The sequence below is a fragment of the Curcuma longa genome, chromosome 11 (assembly GCF_044706935.1).
Source record: "Curcuma longa cultivar G26 ecotype Majalengka, Jawa Barat chromosome 11, ITB_CL_G26_1.1, whole genome shotgun sequence".
Classification (NCBI taxonomy): Eukaryota; Viridiplantae; Streptophyta; class Magnoliopsida; order Zingiberales; family Zingiberaceae; genus Curcuma; species Curcuma longa.
The window spans coordinates 2,679,965-2,689,082 of NC_133871.1; positions in this window are offsets into that span (position 1 = coordinate 2,679,965).

Here is a 9,118-nt window from a genome sequence, read left to right on the forward strand (position 1 = left end):
AAGAATTAAAGGTTGCATGTCGGCATGGAAACGAAGGGTTGCATGTTGCTTAATTCATTGCATGGTCAAAGCATCAAAAACGAAGGGATGAAATCTTTTGAAACTTGTTAACAGTTAATGTAATATTAATGCATCAGATTACTTGTTTGCACTATAAAAACAGGGCATGTAAGCATTCGAGAGCTAAGGTGAGCAAGAGAGCAATTGTAAAAGAGTGTGCTGTAGCAACTCCTACTTCAATCTAAAATCTCATTTCTTCTCATCTACTTTCGCACCCAACAATCAATAAAGAGAAACTGAAACTGAAACTGCCAGATTGAATAATTGATAGAGGTGAGTTTAAAAGGGGCCTAAGCTGCGACGTTAATCGCAATGAAATTGTGTGAAGAGAACGATACATTGGTTATCGTGGTAGAGATAGAGGCAGTGGAGGAGGGTTTGTTTTTTTGGCAGTGGAGGAGGTTGAGGAGGTTATTGGTGTAGGTTTTGAAGGAATTAGGACGTGAGCTAAAGGCTCTTATACCATATAAAATTGTAAGAATAATTTGAAAATTATTAATCACACTAATAAGATTATATATATGTTCATCAAATTTAGATAAATAAAAAATAAAATTTTAATTTAGATAATTATTTACATGAATAAAATCAACTAAAGAGGATAACTTAATTAATTAAATGTTCATAAATATATTTATATTTAATCATATCTAATCCAATACCTAGAAGCGATTGGGGGCTCCAAGATTTTGTTGATGTGAACTCCATCTTGACAACGGTTCCACTGAGCTAGATTGGGTATCCGGGTGCTTGGAATGGATTCGGGTGCCTAGAGTTTGGGGCGTCTGGAATGGATCCAGGTGTTTGGAGTCTGGGCGCTTGGAACAGTTCTAAGTGTCTGAAATGGTCAACCTTTTGTTGACAATTTTCCTCCTCCATTTTATCTTGGTTGCCTTATGCAATCTTCTTTTTGACTTCTTGTCCCTCAGACGCACTGAGTTCTTCCAACTTGCTCCTATGCGTCCTTCTCGGTTCGTCAGAGTATTCTTCTGCAACTCCTTGTATCTCGAATGCATCGAGCCCGTCGACTCCTTTCCCGTGTTATCTTTCTCATTCGTTTGCATCTTCTGTCAATGTTCATCATTTAAAATACATGTGTTCTCTTAAGTCCTTATACACTTAAACACACGTATTAAACATAACTCTGATTTAATTTTAAATTTATTTGATCACACATTAAAATTCCACTGCGATAGTAATTCATCATTCCTTTTAGTGTTATCTTACATTTAATAATTTTTTTATTGTATTTTAAAACGTGTAGAAAAGTTTACATGCTGTACTATTTTATTATTTTGAAAGAGTCAATTTATTTATTTTTTATATAAGTTTGTTTAGTTTTATTAGAAAAATTTATAAGGAATAATAAATCCTTATACCAATATATAAAAAAGTTAGAATTTCATATTTTAGAACTAAATTAAGGTGTGGATACTGTCTGTTAAAGGCTAGATCGAGCACTTGCATTAACCACATGGCGAGTCCGTTTCGAGGCAATAACGCAAACGTATGTCATTGAAATTTAAGAGGGATCGGTAAACTTGGTTGACAAATGGAATATTGTAAGTTATCTCAATTTGCGTCATAACCAATTGCACTTTCTCGATTTACCTCCTCACAGATGGTCGTGGGACCGACCGTGTGGGGCCACTAAGGTGACGGATCCACCTTTTGCAGAAGAATATTGTAAGTTATCAAATAGTGCGACGGTAAAAGATGAGATACTCTTTATGCAATAAGAGTTTAAATCTGACTAAAGACATATTATATTTAAAGAGTTTGAAAAAATTATGATGCTAGACCGTCCATCAAGATTCATCTGATATTTCTGATTTACTTTGGTATTGGTGGAAAACTTCCATAGATTGGATTGATCATTTTCAAAATTAATTAGATCGTATGAGTTGGATATTTGAATTAAAAAAATTATATAATAGTGTACATTTCATAAATTTGGTTCAGCTTTACATCGAAAACTCATTAGATTAAATAAATAAATTTAAACACATACGTGTTCAATTTGATATTATTCATGAACAACATTCATGAATAATATGTGTTCATTAATAAAATTCTTATTAACATGTTAAATAAAGAAACTAAGTTCAAAATGAATAAATAAAATTATATTATCAAGCTCAATAATAACTAGACAAATTAAAATGTAAAAATTTTAAATAATCAAACAAATTTGAAAATTGAAAATTTGATAACAAAGCTAAGTTTGAACCAATCTTAAACTCATAAAAAATCAAGTTAAGCGTGACACACATTTCAAAATCTTGATTCGTTTTAGACTCGGCTTGATTTGATTACCTTATCACACAAGCTTGAACATTATAAAATTTAACTCGACTTGACTTATTTACCGTCCTACTTGTGATACCACTATAAAATACTTAAGGGAATAATTAAGCATATAAGAGTGTGAATCTTAGTAGAGATCAATATTTGAAGTCGATTGCTAAATGTGTATTAATTGTATTTCGAATTTATGGAAGAAAAAATTATAAAAAAAGACACTTTAATTTATAAACATATTTTTGTAAACTTTTAAGACTTTTAAATAATAAATCCTGAAATTTTAGTAAGCAATCCCGTAAAAAAAGGAAAGTTCGAGTGGCAAAAGAAAATCTTCCCATGTAAATATAAAATCCGATTTTACCGGACCCGTTTACTCGATTCGTGTTACAGCTGATTTTATCGGATCTTTTGCCCGATCCGCTCATCTATCAGACCTACAAAGCCTGCGCGGGTTCACTGCAGCCGTTTTGCTCGGCGATCGATCGGCCGCCGTCTCTCTCTGCTCTGCGAACCCTCTGCGCCAGCATCGATGGAGGTCTCCGGCGGCAGGAGGAGGAGGAGGGGAGAAGCCCCAAGGACGGAGAAATCTGCTTCCCGGAGAGGAGGTCGAGGTATCTATCTATCTATCTTTCTCGATTCGAGCCGGGAAAACCCCGCTCCGATCAATGCACTTGCACCGTAGGACATTGATTAGGGTTTCAGTATATTCTTCTTCTTTTTTTCTCGCTTTTGTGTTTGCTTCTGGATTTGATTTCCTCATTCCTCAAATTTCCCCATCTCCGATGCCCGGGCTTTGCCTTTTGGGTCTCTTGTGACATTGTGGTCTGCCCTAATCCATCATCGGAGGATGTCACTTTGACATTGTACTCTGCCCTGCTACCCGGATTCCTTAGGGTTTATAGGGACTCACAACGCTCTGTTCCGGCCTGACCTTCTCGCTTTTGTGTCTTCTTCTAGATTTGATTTCCTCGTTCCTCAAATTTCCCCATCTCCGATGCCCGGGCTTTCTCTTTTGGGTCTCCTGTCACATTGTGGTCTGCCCTAATCCATCCCTCCGAGGATGCCACTTTGACATTGTACTCCGCCCTGCTACCCGGATTCCTTAGGGTTCATTGGGACTCACAACGCTGTGCTCCGCCTTGATCTACTTTTCCTAAACAGTGCACTGTTAATGCACATCTAATTTTAAACTGATTTTATGCATTTTGTCCGCATCCGATTTGTGATTTTTGGAACTTTTGCGGAAGAGATCGATTGCTTCAATAAATTTTACTTTTTGAGGACAATGGATTTCTCTTTCAGATGATAAATTTTGTTTTTTCATAAATTTTATTGTCGATACAATAATTCTTAATTCACTTCAGTGCATATAGTTTTTTTAAGCATTCATTATTTCATTCTTTATATAAGAAACTTTTAACCGTTATGGATGTGCTGCAGTGGTAGAATGCTCAGAGGAACAATTTCGATTTAAATTATGTTTCAGACTTACCCCTAGGTGAACTAGGGAAAAACCGTCTACTATTTGGAGTAGTCAGATGAAATTCGGTCATTAATATCTTGTTTATTAGGAGGATGGATTTAAAAATTGAGTCAACGTTTTTTTTTTGTGCCGAAAGGGTTTTTTTTTGATGTTTATTCTATGAAAAAGGATGAAGTATTTATCCTTTTAGTTGTTTATTTATTATAAAATAATCTAGTTCAGCAAAAAGGTGGAATCTGCCATTTCAATTGTCCCACACGGTCGACTCCATGATCATCTATGAAAAGGTAAATCAAGAAACTACAATTGATCACGACGGAGGAGGACATTATCTTAGCTTGACCACATATGGATTTTAGAAATCCATTTACGGATTAATTTTTAAATTTTTTATCTATTCAAATCAGATGGAACACGACTTTTCTTCTTTATCACGTCTTTCTCTTCAACCACGCGAGCCACGAGCATCTGCTGGCAGCATTGTGTGTGCGACCCTACACAAGTGGCACTGCGCAATCGTCCGATGTGGTTGTGAGCTGCAAATGGCCTCGCTCGTTGGCATAACCAACTTTGCACATGGTAGTTGACGACTTTGATTAACTTAGGGCATCTCTAATGTGAAGTATTTGATGGGATATTTGAAGAAATATCCTCAAATATTAAATATCCTCCATTCAAGGGGTTATTTCTCAAGGCATTAGAAATCATTGAACAAAAAATTTTGCCAGTTGATTTTTAATTATTATATTATAAAAAAATTTTAAAAAATAAAAATAAGAGTAGGAGATATTTAATTTATGATATATTTTATTGTGAAGGTGGGATATTTGAGAATAAAAATATTTAATTAATGATATGAATGTAAAAATTATAAATATTTAAAATAATTATTTAATACGTGGATGTCTTTATTCTTTTTCTTTCCATCATGCCCTTTTTCCTTTCCATGTCCATTATTTTCGCTTTCCTTTCCTTCCTTTCTTTTCCTTCTTTTCGTCAGTTTTCGCTTTTAAATTCTTTCCTTTTTCCTTTGGAGTCAACACCTAAAACGTCATTAACACTTTGGACATAAAACAGCATGACTAAAAGTCCCATAAAGTAATTGTTACATTAACTTTTCATGGGTTATCATTGTTCATAATAGTATCATGTACAATTTTAGATACTTTCTATCTGAATTATATAAAAGATAGTTAGGTGTATGAAATTCTCATCAATATGAGATTCCCGAGAAGAGAAAGATCTATTCTACTGAATCATATATTTAGAAAATTAATTTAAGAACTATAATAAAGAAACTCTAATTGTTATGCATTCAAATTTAGTAGAAGGCCTTTAAATCTGAATCAATTTCATGCTGAGCACGGACTCAACTGACTCAAGTGAAGGAGGGAACTAGTGGCAAAATAATAATTAAGTGGACTATGATTCTAATTCTATTATGGATGAATATTTTAGAGGTTGACGTCTGAGCTTGTATAAATTGTGCTCCGGATTTATACGGTAGACGAATTAGAAGAGAAAGCCATCAACCTATAAAAAAAAAATTCACTAAGTGAGCTTATAGTTAATGGTTGATATCTTTGGTCTAATATATAATTCCAACTCTTAATTATCCTAATTAATTAAATATATTTAAGAGTTAACTATTATGAAATTTAGTTAAAATAAATTGTGGATTAATTTATCCAATTACCAATTTTAAAACTAATAGTTAATTTATATTACAATTAATTTAATTTTAATTTAAAAATCTAAAAATGGTCAAATTAAAATTAATTTGGAGATGAAATAATTAAAATAAATATTTTATCAGGTTGTAAAACTCTAAAAGGTTTTGAATATTTAAAATTAGTTATTTGGTGAGATAAATTATGAATTGGTTTTAAATTTATTGAATATTTTAATTAGTTTGATTTAAACTAATGTCCCAAATTAAAATATCTTTGCAAATCATTAATTGGTGTAATTGTTGTTGTCACACCATCATCGTCATCGCTGTCTTCCATCTTTCTCTTCTGCAAAAGGTCGAATTTATCTCCCTAGCGGCTCCACACGATCGGCTCCACGACCATCTGTGAGGAGGTAAATCGAGAAGCTGTAATTGATCACAACGGAGGAAGATATTGTCTTGGCTTTGCCTGTCCTCCATCTTTCTCAAATGGATGCTAGAAAGCATTAATTACGTCGATGACTAAAGGTCGGATAATCTTTTTGCAACTTCTACTACAGAGTTATGAAATTGAATCAAAACTATTTCAATGTCTATTTTCCAATGTGATCTGATATAATTTTCATAACATCCTCTTCCATTTCATCAGAGATTCTTCTGTTATACAATTGATCTAAATTTTTCGTATCGATTACCCAAAATATGATACATTTATCTATCAATCATGTGGGGTTTCGCTCGAATTAGTGAAAAATAGTTGATTTGTATAATTTTTTATTTTTTAAAAAGGAGTTAATAGTTTTAATATTTTAAAATAAGTGAAGAACTTTTTTAAAAAGTTAAAAAGTTTATTGTTTTACTAAAGTCTTTAGGGTTGTAGATGAATTGAGTGTTCATGAATAAGTTTGATGTTCTATTTGATAATAATTTATTTATGTTCGTTCAATATATACAAGATCAATTAAATGAATAAATTTTAATAATTCATTAAAATAAATAAATAAGTTTGAATATATATATTTTTAATTTGTTAATATTCGTGAATAATGTTCATAAATAATATTTGAGAATGATGTTCATGAACAATGTTTGTGAGTTATATTTATCAATACAAATCTGATCAACATACTAAATAAATAAAGATATTTTAAAAATAAGGAATTATATTATCAAATACAATAATCAATCCGTTTAAAATATAAAAAATTTTAAATAATTAAATAAATTTGAATTGAGAGCTCGATCATATTTAAATGAATTAAATTAAAGTCAAATTTAAATTAAATTCATAAAAAAGAAATCAAGTTAAATTTGAATAATCATTTCAACTGTTTTGATTCATTTTAGGTTTGATTTAGTTTAGTTTTGTTATCTTATCAAATAAGCTTGAATACCATACAGTTTGAATTGGTTTGACTTATTTGCCATTCTAGAGATCTTATTAGTAAGAGGCTAGAATCTCATATATAATTTTATATTTCTTTTTCTTTGATCGAGAAGTAACATTTCTTTTAAGTGATGTTCGTATCTTTGATGCAATTTTATCATTCGGGTGCCAACTCAGTTACACTCTGAGCTCCGGAGTTTGTTTGTATGTTGTGTTGTGTAGAGAGTGAATGGAATTACTTTTGTCTTTGGGCAACATTATTGTAATAATATGTGAAAATAGGTAGGGGTACACTATAAAAAAAAATGATAAATTTCAGTCAGTCTCATGGACTCAATCCCTGAGGAATGGCCGGTCCGGTCCTACGGAAGTTTCCCACCGACCACCAGGGTAAATCGGGAAGCGCATACGGCGATCAATCCAGATACCCAGCATCCTTTAATTGTGTTCCCCATTTAGGAAGAAAATTCTTGCAAATACGCCATAGCTGAAGATCGAATCACGAGTCCCTGGGTCACAATCCGGATGTCCTACCATTGCACCATTGCCCCAGAGACAGAGGGTACACTATCAAGTGGCTTGATTGTGAAGCCTTCATCTCGAAGATTATTTATCCCAAGCCATAGTTGGTCGACAAGCTTAATATGAGCCTTTTGCATAGGCTTACAGCAGTTGTAGACCAATAAATGTACCACTACCTAAGGTCCAATCGACTTGGTAGGATCAATGTGAGCAATAGTTAATTGAATATCCCTTATTTTATAAGCTCTCGGTAAGCTTTGTGACACTACAATGGACAGTCAAAGACAATCCATATTCAACGAATCGAATCAGTCGAATAATATAAAAATATTCATATTTAAAGTTTGAGCTCGAAAAATATAAATGATATGTGAATTCAATTTAAAATTTAAAAATATAAATAATTTTAATTTGAGTTTGGTTTGAAATAAAATTTAAGCTTGAGTGAGTTCAGTTTGATTTGTTCGAATGTTGATTCAAACATAATTAAATTATAATTTAAAATAATTTAAATTTGAATTTGGTTCAAATTATTTGAACCTTATTTTTTTCTTTTAATACTAATTTATTTTGATGCTCAAGCTTTCATTTAAATACTTTCTAAATTTCTTTTAACAAGTGCTCAAACGTTTTTAAGGTTCAAATTCTTAGTAATCTCGTTCTCCCTTAATTTAACAATTTATTTTCTTTGAGAGAGGGGAGCATATTGTAAACAACCAATTGGGTGAGTGCCAAGTGGCTTGCCCTAGTGACTGTTGTATCAAACATGTCGCAAGTTAGTAGGGGTGTCAAAATGGATTTAACCCGTCAATTCGACCTGCTAACCCGATTTGACTTGAAAAAAAATCAAATTAGGATGGTAGATTTTTGGATTCAAGTTCAAGTTGAATGAAGAATTATAGGTAAAAATAATAAAATATATATTTTTAAATTATTCAGATTTTTTGAATTATATGAGTTTGGGTTGAATTCCGATTTAGATTGAGTTAAGATTAAAATTTTTTAATAATATTTTATTTTAATATGATTCGAACCTATCTGATTCATCTGAATTGAGTATGAGCAGGGTCTTTCAACCATATTACATAGATGTGTTTGCGTCGTCTTATATTTACATTATGTATTTCCACTACGATATACGAGACATGAAAAACTAACACATACCGACTAGACTGTACAAGGTAGTGCGACTCACAACAAGGGATAAGAATACGTCGATTAGTATTGATTTTTTAATGAAATAAAGAAATAAATAAATAAATAAATTGAATCATGAATGTATCAATTTAAAATTGAATTGAAATAGAACAAAATCTATCAGAATGTGAAGATAAAGAGTATGATGGGATTTGATTTAATTAAATTATGGTCAAACGAGTTAAGAAATATTTATGAAAAATTATCATCTATCTTTTTTGTACTCTTCCATATACGCAGTCTCACTCTATCATCTCATGCGGGAGCCTCCATATGCCGATTTTTCTTATCTTCTCTTTCATTTTCTTTTTTTTTCTTCTTTAATTATTTTTCTCTTGACAGTGACTCTCGTTTTTCTTATTTTTCTCAAGTGCAACAAGCCATTCTTTTTTCCCTTCCTTTTATTATTTTTCAATCGATCAATAACAATTTTATTCCTTCTTCCTCTTTGACATGAGCAATTTTTGTTTTATTTTGTTTATCGTCAAAGTTA